The sequence below is a fragment of the Mauremys mutica genome, chromosome 6 (assembly GCF_020497125.1).
Source record: "Mauremys mutica isolate MM-2020 ecotype Southern chromosome 6, ASM2049712v1, whole genome shotgun sequence".
NCBI lineage: Eukaryota > Metazoa > Chordata > Testudines > Geoemydidae > Mauremys > Mauremys mutica.
In genome coordinates this window covers 63,610,123-63,625,632 of record NC_059077.1, presented here as the reverse complement: position 1 = coordinate 63,625,632, position 15,510 = coordinate 63,610,123, and positions in this window count along the sequence as shown.

Here is a 15,510-nt window from a genome sequence, read left to right as displayed (position 1 = left end):
ACAGTGTTCCCTAGTAACTGGAAAAAAACATGGTGATTTATTGTATCAATCTAAATAACTACTATGGCATGATGAAAGTACTATATTATTTTATTTAATAATTTAAAAATAAACTATTCCTTTTTGCAGCTAGATGTTACTTATCAAGTTTTTAAAAAGTAATTGTGGAGAGCTACCCACAGTGTAGGCATTGTTAAATAGAACGGAAATATTATATAATTCCAAATTCTAGTCTGTGTGGTATACCATCTGCAACAGTTTATTTCAGTATAGTCTTAGTTGGCATTTATTCAGACAAAAATGCACATGTGTTTCATTCAACTTGTTGAGTTAGCTTTTATTATGGATTTTTAAATGTGATTCTCAGAATGATCTTGGATTCTTTTCCATACAATTTAGCAATTAAGTAAAGACTTCTCTTAATTAGATGGCATAAATGAGTGGGGGGTAAAGGGAAGAGGGAGGGAGAGATCACGTGCATAGATTTTTTTCAAGACAGCTGCTTAAAAGTCTAAACACTTCTAGAAATACAGTACTTTGTGAATAAATTAAACATGTGCTGGTCTTTATTTTCATTTTAAAGGGCTTACTTAAAAGCAGCCTTTGCCCTAAAGCTATAAGAAAGCCATCATTTTGGTTCACAGCATTTTGTGTGAACAGTTTTGATGCTTCAAGCAATTTTGCACATAAGTCTAAATTCCCTTTTATGCGAGATGTTAACAAAACGGCTACTTTCCCACTAAAAAATGTAGATTTTTGCATGATTCTGATGAAAAAGCCATCCTCAAAATGAATTTATCTCTACTTGAAAAAATGCGCATATCTTAGTGAAAATTTCTGTGACATTTTTGGATTTGTAATAAGAGTCACACACAAAAACAAAAGCCTTAAATACAAGAGAGAAAACCTTTATTCTTGGGTGCTTTCGCATCCTTCACACTCATCTACTCACCCACAATTTTTCTACAGAGACAGGTTTATAAATTTATTAAATTAAAAAAATATCTTTCTGCCATTATGGAGCAGCCAATTCTCGTAAGATTTGAAAAATGAATGAAAGGCAGCAATGAAGTAACAAAAACTTTATTCTTTCTAATTAGTGTGTGCGTTTGCTCATCCTGTCATCTATGGAAGGAGGCCACCAAAGAAGGGCCACTAAAGGGTTAAAATACCCTGGCAGGATTTTGTAATTATAGATATTGATTACTTTCAGACATCATTGAGCTGACAGGATAAGAAAAGCCCACTTGTCTCACCGTTTGGTCCCTTTATTTCTCACAAGATGGATGAGTTAATAAACAGGGAACAAGCATTCCCATAAATTCAGCATCTGTAATATTTGTCACCTTTGGAATTACTTGGATGAGAGGAACATCCTTTATGTGAATTCACGGGAGAGGTGGCAGCAGACTTGATGTGGAATCTGTACTCTTTGCTGTGATTAATATATTGTTGATGTTTAAAGAAGCAGCATCATTAGGCAAAAGCTCACTGAAAGAGAACTGTGTTCCTTCAACAGGGCCCCATGCCATGTTCTGTGTGTTTTTCTTGAAAAGGCGTCTTTTTTGTACATTATATGTTTGTGCGTCACTTTTTATATCCACTGTATTCTACTGTCTCATCTGTGTCTGTTTATAGTGTAACATGGTGTATTTCTAGTATCCTTTTTCTATATATTTTTTAAAAGTTCAGGTAGATTAATAAAAAAATTTAAATTAAAAATGAATATATTTAACATGCAAAGTCATACAGTCTATGGCTAAATATAAAACTGCATGAAAATGTGAATACAATGCTCTAGAAATTGGTAGATACTACAAAAGTATCTGTGCACATATAATAATTTACACACACACACACACATACACATTCCCAGACAAAATTTATGTTAGAGTGGAGTTAGGTTGAGCATGCATCAGTAATTTAGGGTAGAATTACACTACAGGGATGTTGTTACTGTCCCTAATGTTATAAAATTTAGAAATGCAAAGTTTAGGTCAAGCTTAAAATAATTCTATCTCTGTTTGTACTCTCTAAATGTGCATTTTCATACCTTAACAATCTTAATGCTGCAGTGTAGTAACACTATGTAGTAACCATATGATTGTGATTAAGGCATTTTAGTTTTTTGTGGCTTGAGATTTGATTAAACTGATTTTTAAAACAAGTTTTTTACATTTTTTCCTCTCATAGACTTATCTCAGGGTTTTCTCACTCCTGCATTCCCAAAACACCATTGTGCATGTGCAGACACATAAACACACGTGCATCCCCCTTCTTTCCTGTATCCCTATATTCCTCTGCATACACAAACACCCCAGAGCAGTTCCCCATTCTTCCTGCCCTTTCAGCTGAGTAGCTATGGTCCAACAAGTAGTTTTCAAAAGGAATGTTTAAGAATAAAGGTCATTTGGGGCATTATTTTTCACAGCTGAAAGCCAATCCATCAGCAGAAGCTTAAAATCTTCTTGATCACAGAGACTCAATGAAAAATTGTCCTCCTTCAAAATGACCATTGTCTCCCTTTGCTCACGAGGTGACTGAGGTCATAGTTGTCTTCTGTTAAAATACTCTGTTTTTAAATAGCCATTGCCTCCCATATGTCACAATGAGAGTGAAGCCAAGCAGCGCTTTCTGAAGACCGTGGCTACTATAGTGTCAAGAGGCAGAGAGGAACAGAGTGAGAAGATAGTCCATGGTCTTAGTCCCAATCCGAAGAATACAAACTAGCCATTTTGAGAAGGGCATAAATCTACCTAAGAGTGGCCTGTGGCCTTGTCCCAACTGACCTCAGTGAGAAATGGTAGCCATTCTGAAAGTTCTTTGTTAAATTCTCTACTATTAAATATTATTCTTCTGCCTCTGCTGTAGGACAGACTAATACCTTTATTACATTTTTTAAAATGTCACTAGAGATGGGTGAATTTTCAGTCAATTTTTTTTTGTTGGAACATACTGGTAGTTCATCAAATTCATGGGATAGGGTTGCTTTCACCAAATTTCCTATTTAAAAAAAAAATTGAATAAAAAATGTTGAAATTGTCCAAAACTCCTGTTTCAATATTTTTTCAATGTTTTTGTTTCAAATTTAAGTTAATTTAAGGTTTAAAAGTTAAAATTGAAATAAAACATTTTGAAATTATCAAAATGAAATATTTCAATCAATCCTATCTGATTTTTTAAAATTTTTCAATTCATGAACATTTCATCCCAGCATCCCAGGAAAAATCTTTGAAATCTCAAAATTTCTCATGGGATGAGAAAACCATTCTTTACCCAGCTCTAAATGTAACCTATGCATGAAGTTTAAGTGAACTTCAACTCTGTGGAAAGCTTGAAGAATCTGTGTTATTAACATCAACTGAGACAAACAAAAATACTGACAACCAGAAGTGAAATCTCAAAATGGGCCCATTTTTAAAATTAAATGTAATTCCTACACTTGGCGATAGATTTATTTGCAAATTCTCAGAAAATTCATTCTATATTTGAAGAGTACACATAATTTTTTGGAACATACACTGTGTTTTAATACATAACAGAGAGGCTGAATCTCTGCTATAAATGCAAAACTAAACTCAACTTCAACTACTGGGCTACCACTGGTGCCTCCATAATAACAATGTGACCTATGGAAGGCAATGGCCATTTAAAAACAGAGCATTTGGTATAGATTAATAAAACTATAGACCTTTCACCTCTGGAGACTGGGTTCAAATTCCAGGTTAGGTCATGAGTGTAAATTGATTTGTCTTTCTGTAACTTAGTCTTATTATTTTCCTAGAGAAGATTTTTCAGCACAATGTTAGCATCTGATACAAATGCAAAACAAGCTGGTCCATTTGTTAACAGTATAATTCTTTGTAAAGGATGAAGGTTTGAGACTTAGGTTGGGCCAGGTGACCATGCAAATCAGAGGGGCTGGGGGCTAGCCTCCCGGTCCAGGAGCTCAGGGGCTGGGCAGGAGGGTCCCACGGGCCAGATGTGGCCAGCGGGCCGTAGTTTGCCTACCTCTGCTATACAGTGTAGTGGCTATCAGGAGCCAAATAGCAAATAGCCTGAATAGTATTAAATAGTCACTGACAAGGATTGAAAAGAATAGTACATGGGTTGCAACTTTGTTGAATGTGAGAATAATGATCTACATGAAGATTAAAGAGAATTCTTGCAGCAACAGGCACTGCTGATGGAATCTCCAAGGCTCTTCTGACCTGTCCATTAACTGACTTGGTCATACAGCCTATCTAGGCCTGACATGCTGTCTTTGATCATCATACCACCATCATCAGAGGGCTAGAGTTTATGGTGGATTTCCCTAGTGTTACATATCCAAATATGTCAATTACTAAATGGGTAGACAAAGATCACTTTCCCCCTCTGCACCAGCATATTGGGTCTGAGGACAGATGCCTCCCCAAACCCTACTTTTCCCATGCAGACTGACGCCAAACAAACAGTATTGCAAAGGGATCTACAACTGGCCTGTGCCCCAGGATTCCCCTTAAAAATGGGTTTCCTAGTACAAAAGAGTGACATGACTTCCCATATGAATTAACTTTCCACCATTTTTGTATCACTTCAAGGAGGAAGAAAATATACACCCTAATGGCCCTACTCCTCACCCTTCTCCTGCCCCAGGCCAATCCTCTGACCAGCAGTAGATCATCATTCCCATGAAGGATTCCCTGTGAAGTCTTGTAGAAGAAGAAGCAGAGAAGGGTAATGCTGATACCCACCCTGCAGCCACTGTTTGATTGACAGTCTTGATCCACAACCTGAGCACTGGCATTAAATCTTGTGTATTTCTTTGTGTTGTACCATAACGTTTGGTCATAAAAATGGCATAACTCAGAGTATTCTTTATCGATATACAACCTATGCAGAAATTAGTGTCAATTCTGATTAATCCTTGACCCCAATAAAGCTATTCAAGGACTAATGAGAGGATAGAAATCCTACTATATTTATCCCTGTACTACTGGTATCAGCAAAAATGTAGATATTCTGAGATACTATAAATACATTTGAGATGTAATATAGCTAGGTGGGGTTTTTTGTTTGTTTGTTTTCTGTGAACTCCAGAATATTTAATGGATTGTATATCTCCATTACACTCAGATGAAGAGAAAATAATCATTTCGTACCTCAAAAAAATAAAAACTGGGCTAAAAATCCAATTATATTTCATTATTTCAGACCAGCAGAGATAGATCTTTGAATTTTCATGGTGCTCCTATTTATCCATGTGACTGGTCTTATAAAATGTTAAAAAGTCTATGTTGACTCAGTTGCTTTTCTGGACATGAGGCTGCTAAAGGGGGATACATCTATTAATAGGAGCCTGCCAAAGTCATCATTCATCAGCTTGTGTTATCAGCAGAATGTCAAGGTAGGAACCACAATCTTGAAAAATGTTTGTTTGTGACTGTGAAAGAAAGTTTCAGCTATTTAACATTGGGCTTTTTTCACCACCAAAGCACCACCACCATATGCAATGTAAGCATGGGTGGTCTTTTGTGGTCTCTTATTCTTTCAAAAAAGAATTCTTTTGAACCTATTTGAAGAAATAATACTCAAGATCCATTAACAAGTATCAAGCTCAATTCATTTAGTTTATACAAGAGAAGGCTGAGATGTGACTTGATCATTGTCTATACGTACCTACACGGGGAGAAGATTGTGAAGAGTGTTCTTTAATTCAGAAGACAAAAGCATAATAAATTCCAATTGAAGGAGGATGAAACTGGACAGATTCAGACTAGAAATAAGACACATTTTTAACAGTTAGGGTAATTAATAATAATATATGGAGATATACCTATCTCATAGAACTGGAAGAGAGGTCATCAAGTCTAGTCCCCTGCCTTCACTAGCATAACCAAGTACTGTCCCTGATAGGTTTGTTTGTTGTTTTCTTTTTTGGGGGAGGGGGGTGCGTGTGCTCCAGATCCCTAAATTAGATTGAACTTGCAATTCTGGGTTTAGCAGGCCAATGCTCAAACCACTGAGCTATCCCTTCCCCTCTAAACTTAGGGATGTGGTAATTTTTCCTCTTTCAAAAGCTTTACATGGGATGGGATGTCTTTCTGAAAAATGTGTTATTGCTCAATCAGAAGTTATGGGCTTGGCGCAAGAATCATTGGATAAGATCTATGGCCAGTGTGATTCAGGAGATCAGACTAGATGATCCTTTCTGGCAGGGCCGGCTCTACAGTTTTCGCTGCCCCAAGCAGCACGCCGAATTGCCGCCGCGGACAGCGGGGGCAATCCGTGTGCCCTTAGGGCGGCAGGCGTGTTTCGTGGCGGCGGCAATTTGGTGGCAACTTCAATGTTTAGCTGAAGCCGCCACGGACAGCTAAACATAGAAGCTGCTGCCGAATTGCCGCCACCGCGGAAATGCGCCTGCCACCCTAACAGTGCACGGACTGCCCCCGCTGTCTGCGGCGGCAATTCAGCGCGCTGCTTGGGGGCAAAAAACAACAGGGACTGCCGCCCCTTGCAGAATGCCGTCCCAAGCACCAGCTTGGAATGCTGGTGCCTGGAGCTGGCCCTGCTTTCTGGCCTCAAAATCTATGCATATAAAATAAGATTCACATTAAACCCTCCAGAAAAGTGCAGCCACGTTTGGACTGAACATCCCCTCCCACCCCGCCCCAGCTGTTTAACATGCTGCACTAATACTGCATAACAGTTCTGCACAGAAAGTGAGGAAAAATACCACACACAACTGAAAACATAGGACAAATTCAGGGGAAAGAATAAGAATGTAATTATACAATAGAATTAGTTTCAAGGACAGTAGGGCTAACATATAACTTGAGAAAAGTACTCTGAAATCTTGTATGATCTCAAAAGGTCAGGATCTTGGTTTTCCATCGTATCTAAGAAATGACAAATCCAGCTGCAAATCTAGTGCCCCTAACATAATGTTGGAATATAGTTCCATACTGACTCATCTGTATTTATTCCCCTTCATGAGTGTAGGGAGATTCAAACTGCTGGGCTGAATCCTGTCATCAATTAGGGGATTTAGGCTAGGGAGTGTTTAGCCTCATTTGTTGTGGATTAAGGCCAGTTAACCCTGCACTGGACCCAATTACTACCTGGTAGTTCGGGGGAGGGAAGGAATTTTCCACCATCTGTTTAGTGTGCTTAAAGTTAATAAGGTGGCAGCTTGACATTTTAATTCTATCTCTGTATCAATGTCTTCATTCTCCAGCATGTCCTCATCAAATTTGTTCATAATTCTAAATTATTTGAGAAAAGTTTCATTTAAACAAGTTTGAGCTTAAAGATTGTTCATTAACTGAGTTTGCTGCCCATATTCACTAGTTCTTATTACCTCTATATAATTAGTAACATGAACATAGGAACACATTGTCTAATATTTGCAAAAAAAAGAACTCTAGGCTGCATCCAAAGAATATCTTACAAAACAAAGGGAGTTTTACAAATTCATGGGAAGAAAATATCTGGAATAGTGGGCAAGTTCCTCCTCCGCTCATATACATCAGTGCAGCTCCGCTGAGTTCACTGGAGATTCGCTGGTTTACATCAACTGAGAATCTGGCCCAATTTCTCACATTTTGGACAAATTACTTCCACAAAAATGTACAAATTCTGAAGAAGAACCAGTGAAGAACCTGCTAATAGACTGGGGGGAATCGGCTATAAGGACAGGTTGAAAAGATTAAGCTACAGGTGGGAAGGTGGGGGAGGGGGATCTTCTTGTAGTATAAAGATACCTTAATGGGCAATCACAGAGATTAGATAGGATCTAACTGAATGAAGCAGCAGCAGGAAAACAGACACTCCTAAAAGGAGGGAAAAGAAAAGTATAGAGCACATAGGTGCCTCTTTTTGCAGAAAACTATTGCATTCTGTGTTTTGAATTTTGGCCCAAGAAGTATTAGCAAAATCCATTTTATTGGGATTCACTAAAAATAGGAGGCGTAGATGGCTAATTGCAGTGAATTGTACTCACATGCGGTGCATTCAGGAAAATACTTTCTGCCACAGTTTATCTGCAAAAACTGTCTGGGGCTTTCTCAGATCCCGCTGGAGAAAAATATCCCACAAGACCAAATTCTTGCAATGTTGGCTATTAATCCATCTTTCTGTGTTTCTATATTTCTTACTGAGGCTGACTAGATTTGAATGTATGCTCTATATTTCTTATTCTGGGAAGGTACTCAGTACATTTCCAGGATCCTGATGACAGGCAGGATGAGCTAGATCAACTGGAGTTATGTCCATTTATGCCAGTTGAAGATCTGGCCATCAACATTTTTTTTCCTTCATAATCTTCAACAACATTCCTTCTTTCACCTAACAGGAATGTTCTGATTTGGCTTTTCTATATTCAGGTATTAAATGCAGTACTTCATATTTTCCAGTGATGCTTTTATCTGTTGAGGGTTATATAATGGAAATATTGCTGTGGTTATTAATTCAAAGATGTTAAGAAATACTATTGAACACAGTCTTTCAATATATTTCACTGATGAAAAAAAAGGAAATTCATTGCTTGATTTGAGTTTGTGAGAGCTAGTTTTTAGGGTTATTCCACTCATGCTGATTCACAGGTGAATGCTTGTTTTTTATTAAATAAAAAGAGTAAAATATTGGAAACTATAAATTAGAAAGGATTCAGGGTGTTTGTGTCATTTTATGAATCTCAGGCAAATCTAATTCAGTTCAGGGGAGCAGAAAGTCAACCAAAAAGGGAGCCAAATACCAAAAGCTAAGTCTTTAATTAGGAGTAGAGCAACTTCCACAGATACTTATTGTTTTAAATTTCTGTGAGATGAAATGTGTTTTTCAGTCCCTGTTGCCACAAACTGACTACCAGTAATGAGGTCTCACTCTGTCTATCCTCCTTGAATCTCTATCTCCTGCTTTGGACTTCAACAGGACTTATGTATACTGCTTGCATTTCAGCGTCAGGCTTTCTGTCTTTTAAATAGGGCACTCATGATATGATATGGCATGGCATGGCATGGCATGGTATGGTATCTGTGACAATCGCGGTAGGATTAATCCTTTTATCACTGGACTCCTCTGCAACTTCAGTGTGGCAACAAATTGTGGTGGTGTTCTTTTCAAGGTTGATTTTCCATTGTAATTAATTTCAAAGATGATGTACCAAGTAAGTAGGCAGGACTGGCAGTACTTGGTCATTAAATTTACCATGTATGTTAGGCAGCACCAAAGTGATTAATTGAGATGTATTTTTATGATGCCTTGGTGTGTGTAAGCAGTTTATTTTTTTCCTATTAACTTCAATTATTATGGAGACTATTCAAGGAATGAGTTAGCACCCAATTCAAAGGAAGTCTTTCCATTGACTTATTGAACACTGGGTAAATCCCTTAATCCCTGAATCGGCAAAGAGAACCATGTAGCACATGGAACCCCACTGACTTCTTTGGGGCTCTGCCCAGTCTGCCTGGTTGTCTTTATGAGAAAGAAGGCTACCAGGAAATAGATGAAAGAGAAGCCTAGCATAACTGGGTTGGTAAACAACACTATCATAATTCCTAGATTAACAAAGGCAACTGAAACAAAATAATGGCATTTGGGCCTTCATACTACAGGTATTTTTTTTAATTGAAAGCATCAAGGTGTTAACCAAAAAGCAGTAATATCTCAAATTGTTAGGCACTTATATTGTATTACATTTTTGCTTAAAATGAAATTAGATTATGGGTATTTGGAAGGTTTTATAGAGATAGCTTATCTGTAAGTGACATAACTAATTATTAGTTATATAGCTAAGCATAATATAAGGATTAGGGGTTTCCTGCAGCTGAACACTGAATCCTTTTTTAAATTATTTGGGATTCAAATTAGCTTGTACTTATTACTGTTCAGATTGTAAACTTTACATTTATGGAAATGGTTTTATTTGATGTCCAGGCTATTTTAGATGATCAGAAAAGAGCTGCTTAATGTCTGTCCATTTCACTATGAAAATAGTTTAGATTCTACGGGCCTGATTCTTCTCCTACACCAGTTATATTCCAGTCCAGCTCTTTTGTCACTGGAGGTATTTTCAATTTTCACTGTCCCAAGTGAGGGAGGCCTTGTATAGCGAGACTTGAATTGCAAGTAAGACAACAGTGTGGTTAAGATGTTATGATATAGTCCGTTTATTGCCATAAGCATGTAAACCAGATCTTAACATTTCTCTCGTAATTCAACTGTTGGAGTGTTATGACTCAGTGGAGTAATTCTGGATTTACACCACTAACTGAAAGCAGAATTGAAGTTGGCTGATATGTCTGTTTATTACAAAGGTATGTCTTTTTCTACTGAAAAGTGGCTCTGTAAAATGATATCTCAGGGTTCTGCGTTTATTGCCTCTCAATTTGCAAGTAAAGATATTGTTTTACTGTCAGCCCAATATATTCATCCTGTTTTTCTGTATTGTGGCTCATCACCTGTAATAAATATTTGGTGGGACAAATTATTTTCTCAGAGACAGCTGTGCAACCCCATTGTCTTCCAGTTGTGTCTCAATTACACCTGTGTGTACATTCATTATTGTTAATTAAATAATATTAGCACCCTGTCTTCAATGAGGTTGTAGGGGTGTAACTGGGAGCACAAGCTAGTCTACAATTGGAGTTACTGATGTGAGTCAGACAAAAGTCCAGCTCCCTCCTCCAAAGCTGCATTGATTCCGGTGATAACACAGCAGGAGGAAAATCTGATTTTTGGCACAAAAACAAGCAGACAGGACTCAGAGAATACAGACAAATCTATAGATAGAAAAGTGCCATTTTTACATTTATGTATCTTAGGTACTTCTATCTGATCAAAAGTGTCTAAGTGACTAAGGAACATGTCACCTTGGCTTTCAGTGGGACTTCTGTTCCTAAGTCACTCACAGGCTTTTGAAAATCCCACCCATCCGGCCACACGTTGTCTAGGCATACATTATTATAAAGGAATTGTGCTAGTCTATCTGTAAATGGGTTTTAATCATACTTGCCTACCTCAGAGATGGGTTAAGAGACTCAATTAATTCTCTGAAAAATGCCTTGAGATCACTGACAAAAGGCACTAAAGCACGTGCTTAAGTACTTTGCCAAATTTGGGACTAGAAATATTAAAATATATAATAAAAGAATAATATTAAAATTTTTAGTAGGCAGTGTAGAGACTGATACAGGAAGGAATGTTTGCATTTTAGCCAGCATCTAAGGTTTCTTGATCCTGTAGGTGAAACCTTTGTGATTCATATATCTGATTATAACCTGAGCACTTCCTATTTTTGTTATTAGTTGGAACTGATAACTAAAGAGGTCAGATGAAGCTTTACAAACAATGGGCCAGATTATGCCAGTTTTTCACCATCGAATGGAAGGTTTCCTCTGCCTATGGACCACCTCATGTGAATTGATGGATCAGTAGCCTCCATGACAGCATCCCTCTTTTTCATTAGGCCCTATGGAGTGCTGTGCATGAGACAGGGGAGAAGGCAGTGGGTGGGTGTAGGAAAAAGGAGCAGGTCAAGGGTGGAGGGGGTGGCCATGTCCCCAATGGGGATTTTCCTGGAAACATAATACAACATGGCTATATCACATTTCTGGATTTCCATTTCTTAATTAGGGGAGGTAGGGGCACGAAAGGGGAGCGCAGTGGACAGACATGACCGAGAGAGTCCATGACAGTGTGGTTTCAATGGAGGCCAAGCACTGGGAATTTTCATACCAATGTCCCTCTGCCCCCTGCTGCTGATCCGTGCTCCCACCTCAACACTCACGAAGTCAGAGGAAACAGAAGGGAAACTGCAGAAAAATAATGTAAACACAGTATTTCACTGTGGCAAAGTATTTAACTCCAATGAGACTGTATCTAGTACTGTGACAAAGTGAAAGGAATAATGAATGATCTTAGAGGGTCATAGAACTTCTTTTACCAGCTAAGGAGATATTAAAGAATTAGCACTATACATCTTTGTTGAGTTAATCAAAATAAGTGATCAGCCTTGAAATAATCATTACATCCATTAGGTGAACATTTGAAAAGTAAGATATTAAAATGAGAAGTATTAAATATTAACAGGTTTTCAGACCAGAAGGCACTCACTCAAGGGTTTTGAATTGTCTGCCAGACAATGAAAATTGGAGATAATTAAGCTGAAAATTGATTCAAAAGGTAGTGAAGTAGGCAGCTATAATTATATATAAAAAACACTGAAATTGTCATGGATCATAAAGTTAAACAGCGTGGTGGGTGGTAAACACTGATCCCCCCCTTAAATATGATACTGAAATGTTCTCATGGGGCAAATACACTCTACTTGAGACTCCTACACTTGTCACTTTTTGTGTAACTCTGTTGGATGTTCATAACAGATACATATTACCATTGTTCCCTCCTTAGACTTTCTTGGGATAAGATCCATCCATCAATATCAGTAGTACTTAGGACCTTGTGTCTTATTATTTGTCACAATCTGTTGGAGTACCGCAGAATCTTTTTATTTCTAAAGTAATAGAGCTGTATTATTTTGCTCATCTGTTATCCTTGTTTCCTAAGCCTGTGTGTGTCAAATCCAAATTACAGCTCTTGACACCATCCTATCTCTGGAGAAGTTTCTCTTCCCACCCTTATAGGTCTTTCAACAAAGTCAATTTAAATCAATGGAAAAATCTCCTATTGTCTTCAAGAATCTTTGTATCAGATCCATAGAAAACAGCTATCACAAAATTTTACTGTTCAGTGTAATTTAATTTACATAATGACAGGATACAGATTTTAAAAAACTGTAGAAACTAGTACAAATGCTGTTTCCATTTTGCTGGATGGTAGCTTTGCTGGATGGCTGGTGTTATAAGAATGTAATGGTTTTAAGAGTGTATGTTATACAGTAGATATACAAGTACAATTTAATGTTTGAAGAAAAATGGCAACAAAATTCAGGCATTATATTTCCTCCTCTTGCTGTTGTTAAGGAACATTTCACTCACATGTTCTTTGCAAACATCTTAGCCAACTTGAAATAGTCGATACATTTAGTTCAATAATCCTAAATACATGTACTTCAAAACCAAATAAAGAAACAAAGGATTAGTTATTCATCTGAGTTTGCTTATATTATGCTGGATTCCTACTCTTTACAATTGAAAGTCAATAACCCGGAAAGAGAAATAATCTTCATTTAAGATTGTATTAGAAAGTGTAAAGAATGATTAACTACAAGATTTACAATTTTGCCTTGATGTAATCTAAAAATGAAACTTTATATATATACACTTATTAAATACTATTTACTGTGCACTGTCCAAAATCTGCATTAAATACAGAATTATTCATTTCCTTATGGTGCTCATCATCAGTATAGTATCCGAGTACTTCACAAACAATTTATTTTCACAGCTCCCCTGGGATATTAGATAATGTTGTTATCCCCATTTTACAGATGGGGAAACTGAGACAAGGACAAGGCAACTTGCTTTAATTCACACAGTGACTGGGTTAGAAATCAAGACCATCTGACTTCCAATCCTAATCCTGTGCTCATTTGCCCAAACCACACTGCCTTACTGAAATACACACTGAACACCCAGAGCTGCCAGTGACTTCAGCTACAGATATGAATGCTCAGTTCTTCTAAAAATCAGGACCTAAGTTTTTCAAGCTGGGCACCAGAAAATGAAAAACCTAGCATCATTTTAAGGAACAACAGCTTCATTTGCTACATAACTTGATTCATTCCCTGAGTGCTCTCCATTCTGTGCATTGCTTCCAGCTGGCCACCATTGGTGTGATTTCTCTGCTCCTGCTGCTTTTCCAGAGGGAAGTGGTTGCCTTTGCTCTGACTACTACTGCAGAGGGGCTCCCACTCTGTTGCCTGGATTCCATCCTGCCAGCAGCAGCAACTTTTCTTGTCTGTGATTGTTTCCCTAATTCCAGCTTGTGGTGAGTTCCATCCTCCATTTTTTGCCCCATCCCTCCATTTATTTGAGTTGGTTTGGTCTGGTTGTTGTCCCTTCCCCTCTCGTGTTTGGTTTGTTTGTCCTCAACCTTATCCTCTTTTTTGCTCCTGCCCTTACCTTCCTTTTTCTTGGGAAGATCAGCTCCCTTCCTTTCAGCTTTCTCAGCCCCACCCAGTGAGTCCCTTTGCCTCTAGTGGGAGGGACAGGTTTCCTTCTGTTCCCCTCTCCCTGTTTTTTGTTCCCTCTTTCCGTCCCGTAAGTGTATCCCCATGACCTTTCCTTCCCTACCAACCCTAAGCCCACCTATTGTTTCTTTAGTTTGATCTCTGTGCCTTCCCATCACTCAAGTGCAGCCAGGAGTGGGGGACTCTGGATGAATTCCCCTTGCTTATGTTTGTTGTTCCATTTTCTCCATTTTTGGTTTGCTTTCCCTTCCTAACAGGGGGAAGGGGCATAGTGTTCTCCTATTACCACCTCCTCCCCTTTTTTTTCGGTCACTGCCCATGGCAGGTCCTCAGTCCCCCCTTGGTGAGGCATGTCACCCAGAAGCCTTGGATGGTGGTGGGGCGGGGGAGGGAAAGAAGGGGGAAAAGGGCTTCCCTGGCCAACTGTTGTTTCCCTGCCTCTGGATTTTCCCCTCTACAAGGCAACATTACTAGCTACAAACTTTTAGGTAAGGGCAAGGGCTCATCCTTCTCTTCCTCCTCCTCCTTTTGGAGGCAAGGGCCCTGCTAAGAATAAAGCCTCTTGGGGCTCTTCCATGGTTCCTTCTCCCACTAGGCTTCTACTACCATCGAGGCCTCACTCCCCAGGGCACGCAGGTGTATGCCCAAGTGATTACGGTGAATCTAATATCTAAGTTATCATCATCTGGTGCAATCACAGCACCGACCACCTCTGCTGCTTCCACCTATGGCAGCTGGGGCACCAGGAAGGATAACATTCAACTGGCCCTCTTTTTGGACCATCATTTGGCCATTACACCTAAGCGATTAGGGCTAGCCTACTGGCACTTCACAAAGCCCACATCCTTTCTAAAGCTTTATTGAAGTCCTTTTGGGAGTTTTGGCTGGCCTGGTGAGGGCAGATGCATAATTCCCCTTGGTGCAAAGATGTGGAGAAGTTGCATCAGGCTCCTTTGCCATGACTACACCCAGGGGATCAGCCAGAGGAGAGGAGAGATGAAGCAATGGAACAGTTGGAACAGGAGATCCTGGAGCTAGGGAGGAGCCTGGCTTCTGCAGAGTGTCAGGAGAAGTCAGAAGAGCTCTGGACCCTTGATGATCATCAGGCCCAGGGCACGTTTTTTACATTGCACATACAATTGATTTGGGAGATGGATCCTGGCTCCCACATCTTCTGTGTCTTGGAGAAGAGGAGGGGTGCTAAAAACATATCACCTCCCTCCTGGCAGAGGATGCCGCCCTCCTTTATGGTGCTTGAGCAGTTGCAAAAAAGGGTGAGGGATTTCTATGCCAAACTTTTCTCTCTTGATCTGTCCAACGCCTGTGAGGTCCTGTGTGAGGAGCTCCCAATGATCAGCACAGGTGACCAGGACTGG